The 23,769-nt window shown below is 42.7% G+C and overlaps 1 protein-coding gene across 6 annotated transcripts in view; it reads left to right on the forward strand.

The window, feature by feature from the left end:
- LOC124554953 (ligand of Numb protein X 2-like) overlaps positions 1-23,769 on the forward strand; it is a 535,718-nt gene that overhangs the window by 136,014 nt on the left and 375,935 nt on the right. For 3 of the 6 annotated variants that reach the window (XM_047128655.1, XM_047128654.1, XM_047128652.1), the window contains exon 2: positions 1,650-1,658. The exons of 2 other annotated variants lie outside the window; for them this stretch is intronic. The gene's annotated coding sequence lies outside the window, so the exon portion shown is untranslated. Of the gene's footprint in view, positions 1-1,649; positions 1,686-23,769 lie in introns of all 6 variants that reach the window. One more of the 6 variants, XM_047128656.1, reaches the window with a different exon arrangement.

The following is a 23,769-nucleotide window of genomic DNA, read 5'->3' on the forward strand; positions in this document are numbered from 1 at the left end:
GTTTTAAATTCAATTCTCCAGAAGCTTGAGTCGTGGCGATACGTTTATTGTGTGCAGTACTTTTTGTATTCTCGATGAGAAGAAACTGGTTCTTATTTCTGTAGCGGTATTAATGCTGATCAGGAGTGCTTAATTATTTCGAAGATAGTGAAACAGCGCGTTCATTGAGATCGTGTGTAATGCGTGGCGTCTTAGTAGCCCTGCTCTGCTCTTTGCAGGCAGCTTGTGAAAGACACTTTCGACGCTTTCCGTTACAAGTGTTGTTTTGTTCGTATATTACATTTCGTAACGTCTCCAGATTTCCTTGAACTGCTCTTAAGCAAGTTTATTTTGTATATGGCACGATGGCTGTTCATTCCTCACATGTGAAAAACAGTAATACACTTAGAGCGTTATTTAACAATAAAATTATTATTATTATTATTATTGGTTTTGTTCTGATTTCTTATTGTCGCTTTGCTGCTGAATTGTGTTACATTATGGGTTTAAATACTAAAGTTTGTTAATCTGACGAATTGATGGTACAGTTCTCATTTGCAGTCGTGCTTTATTTTCGCTAATATCCATATGAATGTAAATAAAATATTGAACAATCCGTCATTGATATAAGAAAAGCTGTTGCTCTAAAGCTGTAAACTGACTAGTGTGAAGGATTCATCTTGAGGTTCAAGCTCATTCCTTTTTCCGTGTTCACTTACGGATCAAGTTCTTCTTATGTAGGTTCCGTCTTCAAAAAACAATTTATTTTCTTTGTTAGCCAGACAAATGTTGCTGATGATGCAGCATCTTCATTTTGTGTGTGTGTGTGTGTGTGTGTGTGTGTGTGTGTGGTTTTTTCAATCAAATAATAGGAAAAATGCTTCTTAGTCTCCATACAAATACAATTTCAGTTTTTAAATACAGTATTCGCAAATTGATACAGATTATTTTAAGTCATACCTTGTTAACAAGGTGTGTGGTTTCTTTACATTTATGTACCTTGCATCATGGCTATTATTCGTTTTAATTTTGGAATCTGTAGCCATAGAGAATTAAATATAGAGAACTTATTTACATCCAAAATTACATCTGGAATGTTAAACTGTTGATGTTTTCGTTAGAGTAAAATAATGGAAGTCAGGAATTTAACATTCCATGCGTAATTTTCGTCGTAAATAAGTTTTCTATATTAAGTTCGGTAAGATTGCTGATGACAAAGTTAAAAAAAAAAGCTATGCTGCAACGTAAAGAAAGCTACAGAAACCACGGCATGTATCAGCAATTTACAATTTAAAAAAAAAATCTGTTACTTTGTGAATACCTTACGTAAAAACTGAAATTCTTTATGTATAGGGACAGTAAAAACCAATTTATCCTATTATTTGACAAAAAACAAAAAATGGAAATGCTGTACTTTCAACCAAACATGTCTGGGTAAATAAGAAGAAAAATAATTGTGTTTGCTAAAGGCAGGACCTATAAAAAAAAATAGTGTGAAGCACATTGGTTAAAACGATTGTCTGATTAGTATGAATGTAAAGTGCAACAAAAACATAGTCGTTTATGAATGCTGCGGACGAATGAGAGGAATTTTGTTAATGACTAATTTTTTGTTCCCGTAAAACTCACTATACAAATTGTTAATGATTATTTTGTTTCTTTTTTTTCAGACGTTGCCGGTTAGTGTACAAGCAGAAGCGAATTTAGTACGTTATACATTTCACTTATTTCTTTTTCGTCACAGACCTCAGTGTCATTTGGCTCCATTTTTTTTGTAAAACCATTTATATTCTTGTAGTTTGCTCTGCGACGAAACACGGGAGAAGGTGACATGTGACTGAGTGAAATCTGGAGTAATCTCGTTAGAGGGAGGGATGGGGGAGGGCAAAGAGGGGATGTTAAACGAAAATGAATGAAGTGCTCAGACCCGCACACGCGAATTCTACTTTCTTTAGGATATCGATCTTTTGCTAACGGACTGTGTCGTTTCGTAGATTTTCGTCGTCACGTTCTGTAGAGCTACGTACTCAGTTGCAGTAAGAGGTACAAGCGATCGTACGATTAGAGTTCCGAATCTACTCTGCAGACGTTTATCGTTTCCAGATTCTGTGACTGTTTCCAAAGCTACTACAAAATGAAAGAACATGAATTTGTTGAGAACACTGTGAAACATTTTATAACGCTGTTGTACAGGAATGACTGAAAGCAGGTCTGGTTTTTTATACTACAATAGTTAACGTTAATCGATGAAAGTGTGACAAACATACCTCGTCTGTAATTATAGTAAAAAATACATATGTCAGTTAAATTGTGGCTTTTTTTTTTTTTTAATTTTAAAAATTCGTTCAGTTTGATTATGAACTTTAAATGGTTGTCAAGTTTTAAGTGTGGACATTTTTAGTATTGTCATTGTATTGTATTGGAAAGGGGATGTACCCATATGAACCCCATTCACATTAGCTTGAATGTGTAGTCAAGAACACTTCGAACGTCTTGCTGTGGAAATATTGCTCCAGCAATATATTTTGCAGTGCTTTCTGATTCTGATCGGTAGCTGCATCGTAAATATTGGATATGTGCCATCATATTTCTTATTTACTTCCACGTTCGTGCGACAAGAACAATGAAAATTTATTACTTTCTTGTAATATAAGCCCATAGCTTCTATATTTATATAAAAAAATTTCAGCTGAAAGCATGATTTAAAATAAAAACTTTGTTGGTTCATATTCTCAAACGATGCGGAAGTTGGTAACCCAGCTGCTAATGTTTAAGAAAGGTATGTAAGTTTCTAGTTGGACAATTTTGAGAGGATTTCAGTTAGAAGTTTCCCTATTATTTCGTAATAGATTCGAGACCCCTCTGAAAAATAGTGGGTAGGGGGAGACCTGCACTCGAAAATTCTCGCAGCCTGCTCACAAAATACAGTTGAGTATGTTATGCCCGTACACCCTTTGCAAATTTATATGTGAACATCGATTGTAAAGACATACCAGTGCAGCAGTTGTTAATACTACTAAGAAATTCGTCGTAAAATGAACTCGCACAAAACCGCAGGCAGGTTTTAATTGATAATTTATTCACTACTGGTTTCGCTGCGCTAAAGCAGTATCTTCAGGTGGTTGTACTGTCACATAGATTAGCACACGGAGACAAACCCAATGTTCGTGGTCACAGAATCCAATCCCATAAAGAGGGGAAGTAGTCAACAAATAATAACCAGCAGAGCATTGGAGCGAACAGTGCAGGGGATGAGGCACTCATTTTGTTGTTCAGATCCTTGTAAAAGACTACAGTCGTGAATGAATCATAAATTATCAACTGTTTGTGGTTTTATTCAAGTTCATTTTAGCATGAATTTCGACGGCTATGGCTTTCCATGTTATAAAGTTGTATGTACTAAGAAATTGTGAAGACCAAACTGTGCATTCTCGGAAGGTCATAACGTTTTATTATATATACCGGAGAGTAATCTTATAATGTTCTTTTATTGATGTCATTTATTTTAAACTGAAGTGTATACTATTTATAGAATACTCTTCAGTAGTTCGATGGCTCGTGGTATGCCGCAGCACATATCTCCTTAATGAGGTGTCGTTCTTTTACTAGTCTGTCCACTGTGCCTATTAAGAGATTAGCTACGGATACGTTTAAAGTGTTTACAGTGTGCCATAGATGATAAATGCGTGCCAGAGATGATACATTCACTTTCAAATGGCTCTGAGCACTATGGGACTTAACATCTGTGGTCATCAGTCCCCTAGAACTTAGAACTACTTAAACCTAACTAACCTAAGGACATCACACACATCCCTGCCCGAGGCAGGATTCGAACCTGCGACGCGGTTCCAGACTGACGCCATTCAGTTTCACATTAGCCAATTATTTTCCGTTTTTGACTAAAACATTCTCAGCAGCCTCGTGTTTCAGATATGTTGGCCTTTAAGTGAACGTACACAAGTGAGCCAAGAAATTCTGACCACTGCCCACCGTTAGAGTGAATGACACATGTTGGCGTTGTGGGCACGTGACGTGCTGAGGACGCAGTGACGAATGAGTAATTATTCTAGTGACGATTCCGACCGCAAATGGCCTAATACACAGATGTATCGACTGGGAACGATCTCGGAAACGGCGGATCAGTTCGGCTTCTTCGCGTGCTACTGTTGTGATCATCTATATAAAGTGGGTTCAAGGACTGTGAAAACTACGGGTTAGCGACAGTGTCGGACTTCCATGCCTCGTCACAGAACGTGGAATCCGTAGGCGTGCCCGCTCGTTAGCGCCGGACGGGTGCCATCTGTAGCAGATCTGGCGACATAGTACAGTGCTGGCGTAGACACAAGTGTTTTGGAGCACACCGGTGATAGCATTTGTAGAACACGGAACCCTTTGTAGAACCGGGCCCTTAAATGTTCCCGTGGCGCCCCAACGACAGCGTTAAGTTGCGACTACAGTGGGCACAGGATCATCCATATTGGACCATGAGTCAGTGGAAACGTGTCACCCGGTGGGATGAATCGCGTTTCTTGTAACGCCGGGTCGACGGTCGTGTATGGATACACAGTCATGTAGGCGATCGCCTACCAAAACATTAGCCGCGTCACGCAGTCCACATATCGCGTCTAGCGTTGCTGCCTCTAGATCAAGAGGTCCCGGGTTTGATTCCCGGCCGGTTTGGGGATTTTCTCCTTCCGGGAACTGGGTGTCTGCGTTCCATCATTTCATCATCATTCGTGAAGTGGCGAGATTAGACTGTGTAAAGGTTGGGAATTTGTACGACCGCTGATAACCGCGCAGTTGAGCGCCCCACCAAAAAAAAAAAAAAAAACTCGTCGTCGTCATCGTCTCGGAAGCAGCCATGTGAGGCAGTATTATGCTATGGGAAACATTCTTCTGCCCTTCCGTGGGACATGTGCTAATAAAGAAAGGAGCCGTGACAGCTGTGGACAGCCGGCCGGGGTGGCCGAGCGGTTCTAGGCGCTACAGTCTGGAACCGCGCGACCGCTACGGTCGTAGGTCCGAATCCTGCCTCGGGAATGGATGTTTGTGCTGTCCTTAGGTTAGTTAGGTTTAAGTAGTTCTAAGTTCTAGGGGACTGATGACCTCAGAAGTTAAGTCCCATAGTGCTGAGAGCCATTTGAACCACTTGAACAGCTGTGGACAACACGAACATATTGCAGACCACCCGCATGTCTTCGTGCTCGAGATCTTCCTCAACGGCGATGGCATCTTCCTGCAGGATAACTGTCGGTGTGACAAGATCAGTATCGTGCTACAGTGGTTCGAGGAGCACGGTATTGAACTCACGTTGGTGTCTCGGGCATGAAATTCGCCTGATACGAATGGTGGCTCACGTCTGGGGTGCTGTCAGGCGCCATCTCTGCGCCCACGAAATAATACCAGCCCGAAATTGCGCGGCCTGTACGTAAACGGATGGTGCCACATACGTACCGAGGACCTGTCCAATCCATACGACGCGCAATCGCTGCTGTATTGCGTGCCGCCACGTTTTTAAGCAGGTTAGAACTTCATTAGTGTAGTAACAGAAATAGCGAAAGCTGCAGTGTGACCTTGAAAGACCTCAACGGCGAAAGATGAAAATCGAACTTCTTGCCTTAAGCGAGCGGACACCTCAACCTTCTCGGCTATCCGAGTACGTACCCCTTCCGACCCAAATCTCAATACAGAGTAGCTCCCAATATCCATTGGTCTACTCGCTCGCAGCCTAACTGTATTCCCACAAGAGTTCGGATACTGTTGTGCATCCGCACTGAATATCGTAACGCCGTCTATCGTTTATACTTTGTATAAGGATGGTGTCCTTTCGGACATGCTCGCCCAGAAGAACAGATTCCATCCCTGTGTAGTCCCAGACCAATCAGTGACTTAAATGTAAGCGTCTTGATGATATTACATAGCACGTAACACGTTTTTAAACCATTTTACACTTCAGTGGTATATTAAAGTTTTGTTACGGCTATTTTGCAGTATTAAGAGAGATTATTTTAGTTTTCTGTTATTGATGGTACTGATAACTAATTTTATAATTTGTCTTTGGTGTCATTTTGTCTCACATCTGATTCATTGTTTTTAGGCAGGAATGTAACTGCTTCCATGTTGTATGAAGGGAAACAGTGGATAGCGAACTGTGATACTTAGATAACGGAATGTTAGGACTGCTTGCCCGTCACGGAAATGACTTCCAACTCGTTCAGTGTTAGTTGGGGTTGGGTTGTTTTGGGGAAGGAGACCAGACAGCGAGGTCATCGGTCTCATCGGATTAGGGAAGGATGGGGAAGGAACCATCCCGGCATTTGCCTGGAGTGATTTAGGGAAATCACGGAAAACCTAAATCAGGATGGCCGGACGCGGGATTGAACCGTCGTTCTCTCGAATGCGAGTCCAGTGTCTAACCACTGCGCCACCTCGCTCGGTCGTTCAGTGTTAGTGATTTCCCCGTCAGTAAAGGTTCTTAGTAGTTAAATATAGATATTTCTTTATTTATGCTAGGATGACTGTCTTGTTAACTGACTTTAGCAACCCCCCCCACCCCAAAAAAAAAACACCTGTGTAACAGATACCGACGGCCGCCTTGTCATCCTCACCTCTTAGGCGTCATCGGATGCGAATACGGAGGAGCGTGTGGTTCAACATGCCACTCTCCCGGCCGTTATCAGTTTTCGTGATAGGTGTCGCTACTTCTCAGTCAAGTAGCTCCTCAATTGGCCTCACAAGTGCTGATTGCACCTAGCTCGCCAGCAGCACTCGGCAGACCCAGACGGTGACTCATCGAAGAGTTAGCCAAGCCCGACAGCGCTAACTTCGGTGATCTGACGGGAACCAGTGTTACCACTGCGGCAAGTCCGTTGGTTTGCTTAGTAACATAACATTTTACAAATATCACACGGTGGCCTGTCGGCTGTTAAACCGAAACGATGACTGCACGATGTCAAATAACAAGGAAACCAAAACGTCTATTAACTATGCAGATTGATTATGCAGGTTTTAGAACGATACCTTGTGTTTCTTTATCGACTGCGGAGAATATCTGTGGAATCCTCGCAGAGGCAGGCTTTTATTTACGACGAAAGCAGTTTAGTGATTACGAAGGCGCATGTTTTATCTATGAAATTTCATCTCCATTCTTATTGAAGTGGCTTTAAAGGCTGTGATAGTTATTAAACATTTCTATAGGGACGCACCAGGACACGCTAATAGCAAAAGAGAAGATTTGAAAATGAAATAACTGGTTGTCGATAAAAATAACGTCTGGGTTTATATACAGTTGCCTCTTGATAGCGAACTGTATCTGTGCATTTTTTCGGAACATTTGACTTAGTAATCTCTCTGGCATGTTGACGATTCTCACTAATAGATTTGAAACGCTTCTGAATTTGCTACGGCAATTACATTTCTCACCCCATCGTAGAAGCGATGTAGATTCAGCCGATAACGTTGCGATAAGTCGCGTTCGCTCGTGGCAAATAAATCTCATTATATACAGAAGAACCATTTGGGCGTCGCAGAATATTTCTCGACGTATGATGTGTACAAAAAGGCTTATTTAAACAAATCAGTAGAAAGTATTGTCACAGGTGCGCCCTAGGAACGCGTGAATTTAAGACAGCATAATCCAAATTCTTTCCTACCCGCGTCCTCGACGTCGAGGCCAGCTACTGCGTCGTTTAACTAGCTGTCGGAGCCACTGGCAGACCGTTCCTTATGCGTAGCGCTTAGATTATGGCGTAGATTTGTTTCAGATTTTAATACATACGGAGACAATTAAAAGTGTAGTAACTTGTGGTTTGTGGCCTATTTCAGCCTCTAAAAAACAATGGAAGTTGCAGCAGTTGCATAAAGTAAAAATATCGAGTCTGGAATCCCAGTGTTAGGTACGCACGCGTGAGTAGGCTATTCGGGGAAGCGAGCTCACTCGCCTGTCGTGACTTCACTTGTTATTTGAGATGGGAGCTGTTTATATGAAATGATTGTTGTAGCGTTCTTTCGGAATGATATCAGTAAATTCTTAAATTATAGCATTTCTCTTCCTGTATCTTATTTTTGTATCACAATATATCTTTCACACGACGCTGAAACTACAACCACCGTCGTTTTATCTGTGCAGCCAACACGAAAAATTCACCCGTATATCTATTTATTTTGTAAGATAACAGTAACTTGTATTGCAGTCTTTGTAAACTCCGAAGTCGAACACATACGGTTTCGAGGTAGATGAGGACAGCATAGACGACATGCGGTCTCACGTTATCTTGTCAAAAGGCAGTTACACGGAGACCTCGAAGGTCTCGAAGATAAGGCACAGCCACCGGCCTTAACACGTTGGAAATGTAGCAGCTACTATCCAAATTACTGTCTATGTGAACCAGAGGTGACCGTGTTGCGTAGACAATTGCACACCAGGTGCTCGACTAGTATGACGACGATGAATGGAAATACTGTAACGTTCGTTGTACTCGGAGCCTCCATAGTTCGATACATCCAGGACAATGCCTCCGCTGTAGGCACTGATCGCATCAGCCTCTCTCTGCTGCTGCCATTTCGAGGGAAGCCGGGACACCGGTCGGCTTGCTGAAGATCCGTGCTTCTCCAGTAGTCGTTTCACTGTTGTCTGACTGAAACGATGTACGTGACGTAGCTCTACCGACCTTACGGCCGAGCGAACAATATGTCTCATCTACATCTACATCCATACTCCGCAAGCCACCTGACGGTGTGTGGCAGAGGGTACCTTGAGTACCTCTATCGGTTCTCCCTTCTATTCCAGTCTCGTATTGTCGGTATGCCTTTGTGTTGGCTCTAATCGCTGTGATTTTATCCTCATGGTCTCTTCGCGAGATATACGTAGGAGGGAGCAATATACTGCTTGACTCCTCGGTGAAGGTATGTTCTCGAAACTTCAACAAAAGCCCGTACCGAGCTACTGAGCGTCTCTCCCTCAGAGTCTTCCACTGGAGTTTATCTATCATCTCCGTAACGCTTTCGCTATTACTAAATGATCCTGTAGCGAAGCGCATTGCTCTCCGTTGGATCTTCTCTATCTCTTCTATCAACCCTATTTGGTACGGATCCCACACTGCTGAGCAGTATTCAAGCAGTGGGCGAACAAGCGTACTGTAACCTACTTCCTTTGTTTTCGGATTGCATTTCCTTAGGATTCTTCCAATGAATCTCAGTCTGGCATCTGCTTTACCGACGATCAACTTTATTTGATCATTCCATTTTAAATCACTCCTAATGCCTACTCCCAGATAATTTACGGAATTAACTGCTTCCAGTTGCTGACTGTTACATTGTAGATAAATTATAAAGGGTCTTTCTTTCTATGTATTCGCAGTGCATTACACTTGTCTACATTGAGATTCAATTGCCATTCCCTGCACCATGCGTCAATTCGTTGCAGATTCTCTTGCATTTCAGTACAATTTTCCATTGTTACAGCCTCTCGATATACCAAAGCATCATCCGCAAAAAGCCTCGGTGAACATCCGATGTTATCCACAAGGTCATTTATGTATATTGTGAATAGCAACGGTCCTACGACACTCCACTGCGGCACACCTGAAATCACTCTTAATTCGGAAGACTTCTCTCCATTGAGAATGACATGCTGTGTCCTGTTATCTAGGAACTCTTCAGTCCACACAACTGGTCTGATAGTCTATATGCTCTTAGTTTGTTCATTAAACGACTGTGCGGAACTGTATCGAACGCCTTGCGGAAGTCAAGAAACACGGCATCTACCTGGGAACCCGTGTCTATTGCCGTCTGAGTCTCGTGGACGAATAGCGCGAGCTGGGTTTCACACGATATTCTTTTTCGAAACCCATGCTGGTTCCTACAGAGTAGATTTCTAGTCTCCAGAAAAGTCAGTATACTCGAACATAATACGTGTTCCAAAATTCTACAACTGATCGACGTTAGAGATATAGGTCTATAGTTCTGCACATCTGTTCGACGTCCCTTCTTGAAAACGGTGATGACCTGTGCCCTTTTCCAATCCTTTGGAACGGTACGCTCTTCTAGAGCTTCTGGGGTACTGGTTTCACGGGGCCATTGAGATCCTGCACGACGTCGAGTATGGCCCTCACGAACCCGTCCACTCCGCATTGCAATTGCAGTCGTGGGATTCCGAACAGAAGAATCGAGGAACGGTAAACTGCAGTCTCAGTAACTCACGATGCTGCCTGTGTCGAATTCCGACACCTGCTCGCAGACGTTCCTTCTCCTTGCGTGAGGCTTAAGACGATGGTGTCATAAGTGAGCAACATTTAAATACAATTTCTAAATGAGAAACCCGTTACGTAACCTTTCCTTATATGTAGAGTGCAGCTGGTGTTACTCCTATCTACTGTGTATTGCTGGACTAAAGTGCTGATCATTTGTATATCCGTGCGTGTAGTACATTCGTGCTGTCTTCACCGTGTTGCAATTTTAATGGTCAGTAGTGTAGTTTATATGTCATGCAGAATAGCAGATACGTTGTTGTTTCTGTAGATTCGCAGATCATTCCGCAACAGTGATTGACGTGGGATTATTACTACATTTGTAAACGGAAAATGCATGTTTTTTGGGAATATAAAAACGGAGGTCGGGTGTGAGGCAGATTATTGAAATAGGGAGGACGAAAAGAAGCTATCTGTAGCTTGTGTCGTCGGTCGTATGACACAGGAACGTCTAATCTCAACATAGAGATTATTATAATGATAAGGAACCAAACACACTGATTTTGCAGAAGAACGGTGTTTACTTGTTGTGAGACTTCCTGCTATTGGGTACCGTAAACAGACTGTAAATTATAAAGACGCACCTGACGGTAAAGAGGCAGATAACCTCATCGAGTTTTTTCGATATAGTATGGTAGGAAACAAGCCACTGGTTAACCCGTCCCGGGAAGGAGACAAGTTTTTTTTTATAAAAAGCGGTTTGATCGGTCGGCGCTCGGAATATTCGGAGGCTAGCCAATCAAATACCGGCATTGTGGGAGACGGAAAATGCGGCAATGCGAGGTTTCCTCGTACTTCACATTCGATTTTAATTCAGATGGGAAAGTAGAGTTTTGAGATCGAGCTCAAGATCCGGCACCTCCGCCATCCCACTTCATAGCTGAGAACCGATGCACTGGGAACTTAGAAACATTTTTGGGCTAATTTGGCCTTCGCCACTGGCGAAGGCGTCGTTTTTACCAGTGATCGATTCTACAGGCACGTGAACCATCGCGTGCAGTGCTGTGGTGAGATCGAACCGCAGCCACAAGTTGAGGCGTAAGGAAATCGTAATAAAATTTTCGTAATTCCTTTATTTTGAGCTTCTCTCTGAAGACTTGCATTCTGTCTGCAATGAAAAGTTTGCTTTCAACTTCGCCAACAGGATTGACGCCAAGAACATTGAAATTGTTAAAGTTGTCTCCCGTTGCCATTCATTTTTTTTTATTTGTCTGTGATTTTACCATGTGGATGTTGCCACAGGTTGCCTGTGTTTAACTCTTGTTTCATTTAATATTCGTAAGTTCCCCCATCACCGTTTTGGAGATTACATTTGCGTACATTTTATAGACGCCCACCAGAATTCAACTCATTAACTTCGAGCGTCAACCCCCTTTGAGTAGAGAGATGAATGAAATACAAAACCACCTCCCACAATTTGAAACTCTGTAATTTATATTAATGAACAATTTGAAGGCAGCGTACTAACTTGCGGAGAACTAATGAAGAGCAACATAGCTCATCTAGAACTACCGCTTGGTTTCACCTGAAAAATGAACTTTATACCTGCAAACTAGGGTGTTAATAGGATTACGATAACACGCTGTTCGCTATTGTACGAGGCCGTAGTGCATTTCCTTCAAAGTTAAAATAGGTTACCAATATGTTAAGCGTATCAAAAAGTATATGTAGTTAAATAGATACGTCACCCTGTGTGTGGGATTGGAGAAAGCGACGCTACACAGGAACCGTGAAGGCCGAGATTCCAACTGAAGTGGCGCGGAGCTCCACCTTTGTGATCAGCACTAACAGCTTTACCTTGAGCCTATGAAATGCTTAATCGTTGGCCTTAATCCGTCCTTGGAGGCCTCTAACAGAACGAACAAACGTCAACTGCAGGCTGCACCGTCACAGAGTATTGTTGGAAAAAACCAGTCCGACTCAGTAGTTTCTTTGTGCCTATCATACATTAATCGAACAGTTGTTAGAAACAGCATGTTAGTTATCAGACATTCCTTGGTCGAAGGAGAAATAACCTAGTTTACATTACTTGTATCTGACCACTGGCACGGACAGGTCCGTAACATATCCACAACCGACCCGCGGACTTATTTCTTCAATGCTATAATAAACAGTGGACCGAGCGAGGTGGCGCAGTGGTTAGACACTGGACTCGCATTCGGGAGGACGACGGTTCAATCCCGCGTCCGGCCATCCTGATTTAGGTTTTCCGTGATTTCTCTAAAATCGCTACAGGCAAACGCCGGGATGGTTCCTTTGAAAGGGCACGGCCGACTTCCTTCCCCGTCCTTCCCTAATCCAATGAGACCTATGACCTCGCAGTTTGGTCTCTTCCCCGAAAGAACCCAACCCAAACAGTGGAAGCTCAAGATAATCAGTGCGAGCACATCACAAAGCTGACATGCCCCAAAATACTCGTATATACATTTCTATTGTTCCCTAAATCGCTTCAGGCAAATGCCGGGATGGTTCCTTTGAAAGGGCACGGCCGATTTCCTTCCCCATCCTTCCCTCACCCGAGCTTGCGCTCCGTCTCTAATGACCTCGTTGTCGACGGGACGTTAAACACTAATCTCCTCCTCCTCCATTTCTATTGCTCTGATAACCGTATGCATCTGTAAATAAATCAAGAGAAAATTATTTTCATTCGGTGTACTGGACACAGTGTTCATGACTTTCCATCTTTCTTATGCATAAATATCGGGAATCTGTGGTACTTACGTAATAGTAATGTTGTGTATATAAATGTGTTACAAGCCTCTGAGAATCTTAACAATAAGAAAAGCAAATCAGATACGCACACGAGACAGTGTTACGAACCTCCGGAATATTGGGGATTCGTACGGTCAGTGTTGTTGATCGTGTGCGTGTAATACCAACGAAAAATTAGGAGAAAAGGATAAGTGACATGTGCCAGTAAAGAACTTCTTTATAGGAAAGTTCCTGCCGAACATAGCTGAGGATAGGAGAGGGTACGACATAGTTGGTGTTTCGCAAATCGGCTGAATACTTTGCAAAGACTTGAAAAATGCGCAGAACTAATGCAACCTAATTATCTATCTGTCAACAGTTGTGATTAGTATGCACCAAACGTTTTCCACCTTGCACGAGAAAACCCACGAAATGTTACATTGGAAGAAACATAGGTAAAGTTGAATATGGCGTGGCTTTTGTTTTGGAAGACTAGCTTGGGAAGCAGTTTTGTCACTTCCACCAAGTCTGTATATTAATAGAAGAATTATTTGTGAACGTGCACAGGGAAAACGGTGGTTGCATAGTTTCAACATAACATCGTAATGTGCAAAACAAAAATAAAAATATGTATCTATAGAAGAATATTGCAACAACTCTTTTTTCCGTTTACGTAAATCATCTGGATTGGGTTTTAATGTTCTAGTATTAATCGTAGCATATCCACGGTAGGGTTGTTACTGGACAGATACGGCAACAGAAAGAGACTCTCAGCAATATCTGACAAAGAAGCTCGCACACAACTACTGTGTGTCGTTGAAGTTTGCTCCGACGACCGTAATGCTCATATTTACATTGATCGGTGCTTGCAATACTTACCAAGGACTTGCCGGGCATGTGAGTGCTGTGAGGCGGGCCCCGTTCTGCTATGCTTTGGAGTTTGATATCGCCTGGGTTACCGCAGAGTCATTTGCCGTGTGGGCGACACTCTGCGTCACCTAACATCATGTCACCAATGGACAGAAAATACCATTTGTCTAGTGAGAATTGTAACCGCTCTTTAGAGAGTGGTTTTACAGAAACGAGTATTAGATTAAATTACGCAATACGAAATGACCTAAGAGCCAAAACACGGTAGTAGCATTTCGAAGCAATAGTTAGTTAAAATTTTACAAAGAGTAGATATTCGAAAAAGAGTAACGCAAAGTAGTACAAAGGGAATCCAAGGAGGACATAACAGAGCTGCGTTTTGTTTTGAATGTAATATATAAACCAATGCGCAGCATTGTTAGGTCTCTTGAGTTTGGAGTGGTGGAGAATAGATTATTTTGGGATAAATTCAGAGACGGAGTCAATTAGAGGTGATAGGGTATACGAACATTGATATTCAAGTGAATGGTGATTGTACGTGTTAAACGAAACGCTACGATCGCATACCGACGATTGTGAAGAGATTTATTGACAATACGGGAACTTTTCTGTTGGATTAGGACTTTATTCTCTTTATGCGGATTATTAAAGAGTATTGAGACTGAAAATAGTTTGGACCTTCTCACACTAGTATCTTTACCACTCGTTGTCAAAGTGATTCCTCTAATAAACGAGAAGTGAAAAGCAGTGTCCGTTAAAAGAATAAACTTTTGCTGAACATACATTGAAAGGATTCGAACCCAAAATTAATATCGTGTCGTGAGAATTGAGAAGCTTAGACACTGTGAGGCCCAGAGACTTACTTATAATTTATCAGACTTTAATGGCATTGGACAGTTCCCCGAGAAAGCGTATCTTTGGTGATAGTTACACGAAGGAATGTAGTACTGACTGACTGTTATCACGCCGAAACAGTACACACTAGGATCTCCAAATGTTCTCTTCGGAGGGTCTCTTATTAATTTGTGAATAGGAGGGACATCCGTCATGTTGGTACAACACTGAATGCGTAATGTCCTGTGGGATGTCTTGCAATAACTGTGGCAGCAGCATATCGTAGGAACTCGAGATACTGGAGTGTGCTTAGATTCCCATCAATAAAACTGGGACCAATGATATACACGCACCAAACGTCGATCGACCGAGAGCATAGTTTTTATCCACTTCGTTGAGTCAGCATGGATTTTCAACGATTGGTGCATTTTACGAAGATTAACTTGCTCACGGTTTGGAAACGACGTGTCTTCCTTAAACAAAACTTTACATAGCTATGCCTGTGCCACATCACTCTGCACATTTCATAGATAATATTCGGAGAACTGTAACCTATTTTTGGAAGTTATTGCCACGAAGCTCTAGATGCAGCGAACAGTGAAGAGGGTGAAATGCGGTGGAATTTAGTGTTTGCAGAACAGTCGGTGGTTTATCCCTCTCGTACGTCCGAGACGCCTCTTGGTGACATATGCATTGTGCGTTACTGTTGCTAAAATGTTACTTTCGTTTCTTTCATCAGTTGCTCTTATTTTTCCTAGGCGTATTTTATTCTCCAGACTTCCAGTTTCTTTCTCTGTCCGGGGACTGGGTGGTTGTGTTGTCCTCATCATTTCGTCATCATCTCATTCGTGACAGTGACTAGACTGGACTGTGACATACATTGGACTGCGTAAACACTGGAACTTTGCACGGGCGCTGATAACTGCGCAGTTGAGCGCCATACAAACCAAACATCATCAAACACTTCCAGTTTCTAGAAGTCTCTTATATAAATGTTTGCAAAGACAGATCGTGAGTGCTCGGCAGGATCTGGATACTTTTCAGCATACAACCGTACCTCTGGTCTAAGAGTTTGGCGACATTAGCCATATACAGTACTCTTTGTAAAAATGGGAACCCCGAAAGCAATGGTCTGCACCACGCCACGATAAGAGGACGTGTAGAACAGCGGAACCGTGATACGTGATTTAAACTTCAGAGAGGTGACGTGCACGGAGGCCCAAAAGCGTCCCCTTATTGTGTGTCCGGACAGGTCAGTGTTACGCAACACTCAGTCGGTGCGGAGCAGTCATACGGAGTGGAAACGTGTAACCGAGTGCCAATGTGTCTCGCATACATCACAGAGCAGTCCGCGGCTCGTGGTCTTGCGGTAGCGTTCTCGCTTCCCGCGCACGGGGTCCCGGGTTCGATTTCCGGCGGGGTCGGGGATTTTCTCTGCCTCGAGATGACTGGGTGTTGTGTGTCTTTCATCATCATTTCATCCTCATTTCATCCTCATTCACTCGCAAGTCGCCGTAGTGGCGTTAAAGAACTTGTGGAGCCCCGCGAGGGGTCTCCCGGCCACCAAAGCCATACGCTCATGATCATCACAAGAGCATATGGGCATGTGAGTGCGTTCGGGAGGCAGGTCTGTTGTCCCGTGACACTGCGACTCGTGCTGGCCACGTTGCGTGAACAGTGAGGCGCATGTGGAACCAGTTTAGAGAAGAGGGCCGTATTCTGCGCCGACAGAGTATTAGATGACAAAATGTGACCACGCTCGATCGTTACGAACAGAAGAGCATTGTCCACAGTACTGGCGCGACGAAGGAGCACTGCAACGGATGTGGACATGTCTCCGTCGGCGGTTGGACACCGTCTTCTGCGGATTGGACTGGTGGCTCCTAAGAAATTTTGGCCTTATGTCAAAGCGGTAGGTGGATCAAAACAAAATGTCCAGACACTCTGTGACCAAAATGGTACTGAAACAGAGGATGACAGACTAAAGGCCGAAATACTAAATGTCTTTTTCCAAAGCTGTTTCACAGAGGGGAAGACTGCACTGTAGTTCCTTCTCTAGGTTGTCGCACAGATGACAAAATGGTTGATATCGAAATAGACGACAGAGGGATAGAGAAACAATTAAAATCACTCAAAAGGGGAAAGGCCGCTGGACCTGATGGGATACCAGTTCGATTTTACACAGAGTACGCGAAGGGACTTGCCCCCCTTCTTGCAGCGGTGTACCGTAGATCTCTAGAAGAGCGTAGCGTTCCAAAGGATTGGAAAAGGGCACAGGTCATCCCCGTTTTCAAGAAGGGACGTCGAACAGATGTGCAGAACTATAGACCTATATCTCTAACGTCGATCAGTTGTAGAATTTTGGAACACGTATTATGTTCGAGTATAATGACTTTTCTGGAGACTAGAAATCTACTCTGTAGGAATCAGCATGGGTTTCGACAAGGACGATCGTGTGAAACCCAGCTCGCGCTATTCGTCCACGAGACTCAGAGGGCCGAAGACACGGGTTCCCAGGTAGATGCCGTGTTTCTTGACTTCGGCAAGGCGTTCGATACAGTTCCGCACAGTCGTCTAATGAACAAAGTAAGAGCATATGGACTATCAGACCAATTGTGTGATTGGATTGAAGAGTTCCTAGATAACAGAACGCAGCATGTCATTCTCAATGGAGAGAAGTCTTCCGAAGTAAGAGTGATTTCAGGTGTGCCGAAGGGGAGTGTCGTAGGACCGTTGCTATTCACAATATACATAAATGACCTTGTGGATAACATCGGAAGTTCACTGAGGCTTTTTGCGGATGATGCTGTGGTATATCGAGAGGTTGTAACAGTGGAAAATTGTACTGAAATGCAGGAGGATCTGCAACGAATTGACGCATGGTGCAGGGAATGGCAATTGAATCTCAATGCAGACAAGTGTAATGTGCTGCGAATACATAGAAAGAAAGATCCTTAAGCCTTTAGCTACAATATAGCAGGTCAGCAACTGGAAGCAGTTAATTCCGTAAATTATCTGGGAGTACGCATTAGCAGTGATTTAAAATGGAATGATCATACAAAGTTGATCGTCGGTAAAGCAGATACCAGACTGAGATTCATTGGAAGAATCCTAAGGAAATGCAATCCGAAAACAAAGTACACTTGGTCTTATTTTGCGAGCCGATTACGAAGGCCCATTTTAAGTTTGTGTGACAGCCGTCTCTAAAGCAGCTCGTACGCACCGTTACTTGGAGAGCCATATGGTGGCTTTCACATGTACACGGCAGGTGCCAGGGGCAGCTGCAGTCCAAGCGGCACACGGCAGCCGCGCAACTGCGGTGCGTTCACTCAGCCGTGTACTTCTGCCACAGGAAACGTCGCGCCTTCACATCTTTCAGGCGCGGCCGTCTTCAACAGCGTGTACATTAGCTAATTCGTTCTAAGGTTACCTGCCTTATTTTGTTTCCGCAGTTACTTCTCGTAGATCCACACGTGACTTGGGAAGTAGACGTTTCTTTCGTGGAAAAATGGCCACTTTTGTGCGACAAAACCCTAGAATATTGTAAGGATAGGATTAATACAGCAAATGCGTGAACACGAAGTGGACTGGAGTTATAAAGATCTTTTTAACAATTTTTATTTTGGAAACCTACCCATTTGCGGAACCATTTGAAGTCAAAAACTAATTCAGCATTATGTTCCTCATATTATTTGCCGAAATTCCACCACATAACCGTCTAGCTGCCTAAACTCGTTGAAGTTCAGTTGTCAGTAACGTATCCGCCGCCAGCGTCAAGCACAACGCTAAGTAGTATGACACACCGTTTTACATCTACAGATAAAACGAGCGGCTAGTTCAAAGATGTTGAAAAATTGTGCATTTATTGTTCAATATTAAATATCAGTAAATTCAGGAAATGTTTCTTCAATAGTTAGTTACCCAATCAGTTGTAATGTGCCGAGTAAGAACTTTTAAGATCTTGCCGTATATTGTAGTAATTTTATTTTAGTTTACTGATGACGACAGCCATTGTTTGTTTCGGCTGAGTAGATTCCCTGAAGAGCGTGTTCTTGCACTGCAACTAATCCGTGTCGCCCATGTAGTTCATCGAATGTGGTCATTCGAACTTCTCATGTTCGCTACGGAGCCGCATTCGTTCCCTTTTAATCGACTTGGATGAATCCGCTATATAATATTTCTCCATTTTAAGAGACGATAAACAAAAACCGTGCCACCATTTGCTCACGTTCAAATCTAACTCGAAGCACGTCGCTGTTAATAAAATAATAAACAACATTACCATAATTTGTCTATTGACATTCAATAAATAAGCCGCAACTATACGATTTTTGAACTGGTCCAATTTGAAACTTCCTGGCAGATTAAAACTGTGTGCCGGACCGAGACTCGAACTCGGGACCTTCCAGCCAATTTGGTTATAATGGATTGTACGTGTGCGGAGTTTCGGAAGAGAGGTACCAGTAGACTGAAGTTTGCAATATGGATCTGAGTTCGAAGATCGTTGCCCGCAAAAGCACAGTTAAGAGTTAGATTCCCTACCCCTCAGAAAGTTTCCATCTCACATAAAGAGAGTGTTGCAAGTCATGACGACATACCCAACTAATGGCGTTACTTTGTATAGTAGGCTGGGGTGTAACGTGTCCATATATTAATACAATATTTAAGTTGAGACCTTTGAGTAGAGGATGTGGCTTTCATTTGATTGTGTTATACTTCAGCTATACTTTTCGGCGCAGTACAATGTACCGTCGTTTTATTTATTTAATTATTCATCCAGGGATCATCTTACGATGATACTTGACTTGACATAATACTGTGAAAACAAATAGGTCAAAAAATATACACTCTCACAGAATATATATATAAGTATGTTTTATTAGGATAGAACGGGTGTTCGGCTGTGGCCTTGTTGAAGAAACGTTACCAGAATTTGCTTGAAATGAGTTTGAAAAATCTAAGTCATTATAGCCGGACAGAGAAAACTCCATCTTTCCGAATATGAAGTCAGCGTCTTAACAACTGCACCGCCTGTACAATGTTCTTTAATATGAACTCAGTTTCGCTCTTCAAGGATACGTGCTGGTGATTCCGGATCTATGAACTTGCTGCTGTGCTGCTGACGCTAACTCCAGTCAGTTCGGAAAACTGACTCCAAGCCCGTAAACAAGCCACTGTTCCCCCTTGTCCTTCCAATAGTCCACCTGAAAAACTGAGTCAGCATCCACCCATGGTGAGTGAGATGTTAAACTCAGGAGAAACACTATTAAAATCCTCAAGGCCAGGTAACGCGTCTGAAATTGCTTTCGCAAAAGCAACAATCAGTCAGTCATTGCCTACACCTAATGTATCTGACGCTGGATTAAATTATATTTGGCTCCAAGAGTGTATAGACTACACAAGCAAAACAGCACTGAGTGGAGCCTCCGAGACGCGTCGGTATAGAAGAATTGTGCATAGTAGGTTACCGGCGTATAAACTAATAAGAATTAAAGACAGCTTCTACCTGTACTACTGTGTTGAAGAATGATGTTACAGAGGCTTCTGTACTCGATGGATCCTGTGTATTTGCTGGAGCTAAATTTAATTTTAGTTTGTCTTCATTTACATTAGGTGCAGGGAATAGTTGGTTGATACGTCTCTTTTCTGCAGTTTTAAAAACTATCCAAATTTCTGACTTCGATCCCTTGAAAAGAATCCCATAGCTAAGAACTGAATGTACGAGGGGCGTTTGAAAATTCCGCGCAAAAATAAAAACTAGTTAGGCGTTTGGAGTAAACCTTTATTTTTCGACATAATCTCCTTTTAGACTTACACACTTCGTCCAACGCTGTTCTAATTTGTTGATCGCTTCTGAATAATAGGAATTGCCCAAATCTGCAAAACAGCTATTAGTTGCTGCAATCACCTCTTCATTTGAATAAAATCTTTGTCCCGCCAGCCATTTCTTCAGATTGGGGAACAAATAGTAGTCCGAGGGACCCAAGTCTGGAGAATAGGGGGGATGTGAAACGAGTTGGAATCCTATTTCCATTAATTTTGCGACCACAGCTGCTGAGGTGTGTGTTGCTGCATTGTCGTAACGGAAAAGGACTTTTTTTTTACGGTCCAATCGCCGGCATTTTACTTCCAGCTCGGTTGTCAAACGGTCCAATAACGATGAATAATATGCACCTGTAATAGTTTTACCCTTTTCCAGATAGTTGATGAGGATTATCCCTTGCGAATGCCAAAAGACAGTCGCCATAACCTTTCCGGCCGAAGGGATGTTCTTCGCCTTTTTTGGTGCAGATTCTTCCTTGGTAACCCATTGTTTAGATTGTTGGCTTGGGTTCAAATGGCTCTGAGCACTATGGGACTCAACATCTTAGGTCATAAGTCCCCTAGAACTTAGAACTACTTAAACCTAACTAACCTAAGGACATCACACACACCCATGCCCGAGGCAGGATTCGAACCTGCGACCGTAGCAGTCCCGCGGTTCCGGACTGCAGCGCCAGAACCGCTAGACCACCGCGGCCGGCGTTTAGATTGTTCTCTGGTCTCAGGAGTATAGTAATGTATCCATGTTTCATCCACAGTGACGAAACGACGCTTAAAGTCCTGCAGATTCTTCCTGAACGGCTGCAAACCATCTAGCAACACTTCACACGATTCCGTTTTTGGTAAACGTGAGCAATCGTGGAACCCATCTTGCAGATAGATTCCTCATTTTCAAATGTTTATGCAAAATATTATGTACCCGTTCATCTGAGATACCCACAGGACTAGCAATCTCACGCACCTTAACTGGCCGACCATCTGGCCGAGCGGTTCTAGGCGCTTCAGTCCGGAACCGCGCGACTGCTACGGTCGCAGGTTCGAATCCTGCCTCTGGCATGGATGTGTGTGATGTCCCTAGGTTAGTTAGGTTTAAGTAGTTCTAAGTTCTAGGGGACTGATGACCTCAGATGTTAAGTCCCATAGTGCTCAGAGCCAATTTTTGCACCTTAACTCTTCTGTCATCCATCACCATATCATGGATTTTATAAATGATTTCTGGAGTCGTAAACTCCACAGGGCGTCCAGAACGTTCAGCAACCCTTGTGCCCATATGGCCACCCCAAAAATTTTGAAACCACTTATAAACTGTTCTAATCGAAGGTGCAGAGTCGCCGTAATGTTTATCAAGCTTCTCGTTAGTCTCCTGAGGCGTTTTGCCTTTCATAAAGTACTGATTAATCACCACACGAAATTCTTTTTCGTCCATTTTTTGACAATCATTTGAGTTCCTTGATTCACACGAATGGCAAACACAAAGAAATACACCAATATGGCCGAAACTTAGTGTGCGTTCTTTCCTAAGATGCTACTAACTAAACATGACCTCCATACGCTCTGGTGGTGCCATCTGTCGGACTTTGCACGGACTTTTCAAACGCCCCTCGTACGTAGTAATAGTATGTCATGACAAAACATTGGCTGTTGATAAAATCCTAAAACATGCTGAGGACATTGTTTTTGCCGGCATCTTCGTGTGTTCATTTCATGTTAACTGACTGTCAATATTCATCCCTAAAAACTTTGTGTTTGTTGCACAGTCTATAAATTTGTCATCTATGCTTAATGCGACCGAATTATGTTCCTATGTTCAGCGTCAGTTTATTACGTACTACCCAGTCGTAAATATGCTTGAGAGGTTCATTGGCCTCATCTAATAGGAGTGCTAGTTTTTTTGATCAGTAACTATGATGTTGTCATCAGGAAAGAGAACTTTTTTATCTCTATGTCTTATAATATCTGGGAAGTCAATGAATTATACTGTGAACAGAGTTGGACCCAATACGCTATGCTAAGGAACACCGATGTTCGTATGTTTCTTGTCAGATGACTGTTTTGCTAAAAATTTACAATCAGGCGATGTGTGAACTACCTCTGCCTTATGCACCCTGTTTTCCAAGTTAGACTGGATCCACTCTTTTGCTATGCGCAGTGCTTCTAGCTTGTTTAGTAGTATTTTGTGGTCAACAGTGTCGAAAGCCTTAGCAAAATCTGAGAATATGCCTGTAACACAGTCATCCTTGTCAAGAACTTCAAGTATTACCTTTCTGAACTCTGTAATGTCCGTTTTTTTATTTGTCTCACTTCGGAAACCTAACTGTGCTTTGTTAAAAAAATTGTATTTATTCACGTAACTCATTAGTCTACCGTTCATGATTGATTCAGTTATTTTTCAGAATTGACCTGTTGTTTTCAATACTCCACGCATTAGCTTTCCTTAAGAAAGGCACAACTCGTGCGTACTTTAGGTACTCTGGAAACAATGGCAGAACTACGTGGCTCATTTGTTATGTTCGTTAATGGGCTAGTGTATGCTATATATGCACACCTTTAGAACAGAGACCGGAACCTCAACTATATCTGCTGACTTCTTATCTTTTTTTTTTTTTATTTTGTGTGTTGCCCTCCTGACTTAAAGCTATGTTGTGAGAAACATCATGATTGAGCGTACTGTTAAGTCATTGTGGGTGCTGCATGTGCATACCCTGTAGATCTGTAGATACTTACTAGGTTTCGGTGTGTGTGGTGTATCCCCCCCCCCCCCCCCACCACCACCACCACCCCTCCCCTTACCATCCACCCCCACTAGTTTCTTTATTCCTAAAATAACTGGCTATCCACTTTCTTTAGAGGTGCCATGTTTGGAGAGCATGTTTTGTGTTGAATTAACCCACTGTGGAATAGACAGTAGCATATGCGTAGAACTTAACAGAAAAGAGGAAATAGGCATCACCACAAGCCGAACGGCCACCTTGTGAAATATATACGATCACAAAGTTGGTCAAGTGTCAAGATCTTGTGGACAAAGGAAAATGTACGCTCTCGTGTAAGGATATGGCGCTTTAAGAAAAATGTGATTCTGTTCTATACTGGTCCTCTGTTTCTTTGAGCTCATAGCCACCAAAAAAACTGCAACATGCAGCGATGCCAGACTTCGGAGAAGCGCTACAAAAATAAGCAAGAGTGCCAGGCACATAGCCGCTATGTTTAGACGGCGTGTCTTCAGCGGAAGTGCTACAGCCTGTGCCCTCTACATTCCACAGTATACACAAATCATTACCTTCGGTCAGTCCAAGTTTTGAAAAATATATTTTTGTGAGTAAATAAT

This window comes from Schistocerca americana, chromosome X (assembly GCF_021461395.2).
Source record: "Schistocerca americana isolate TAMUIC-IGC-003095 chromosome X, iqSchAmer2.1, whole genome shotgun sequence".
NCBI lineage: Eukaryota > Metazoa > Arthropoda > Insecta > Orthoptera > Acrididae > Schistocerca > Schistocerca americana.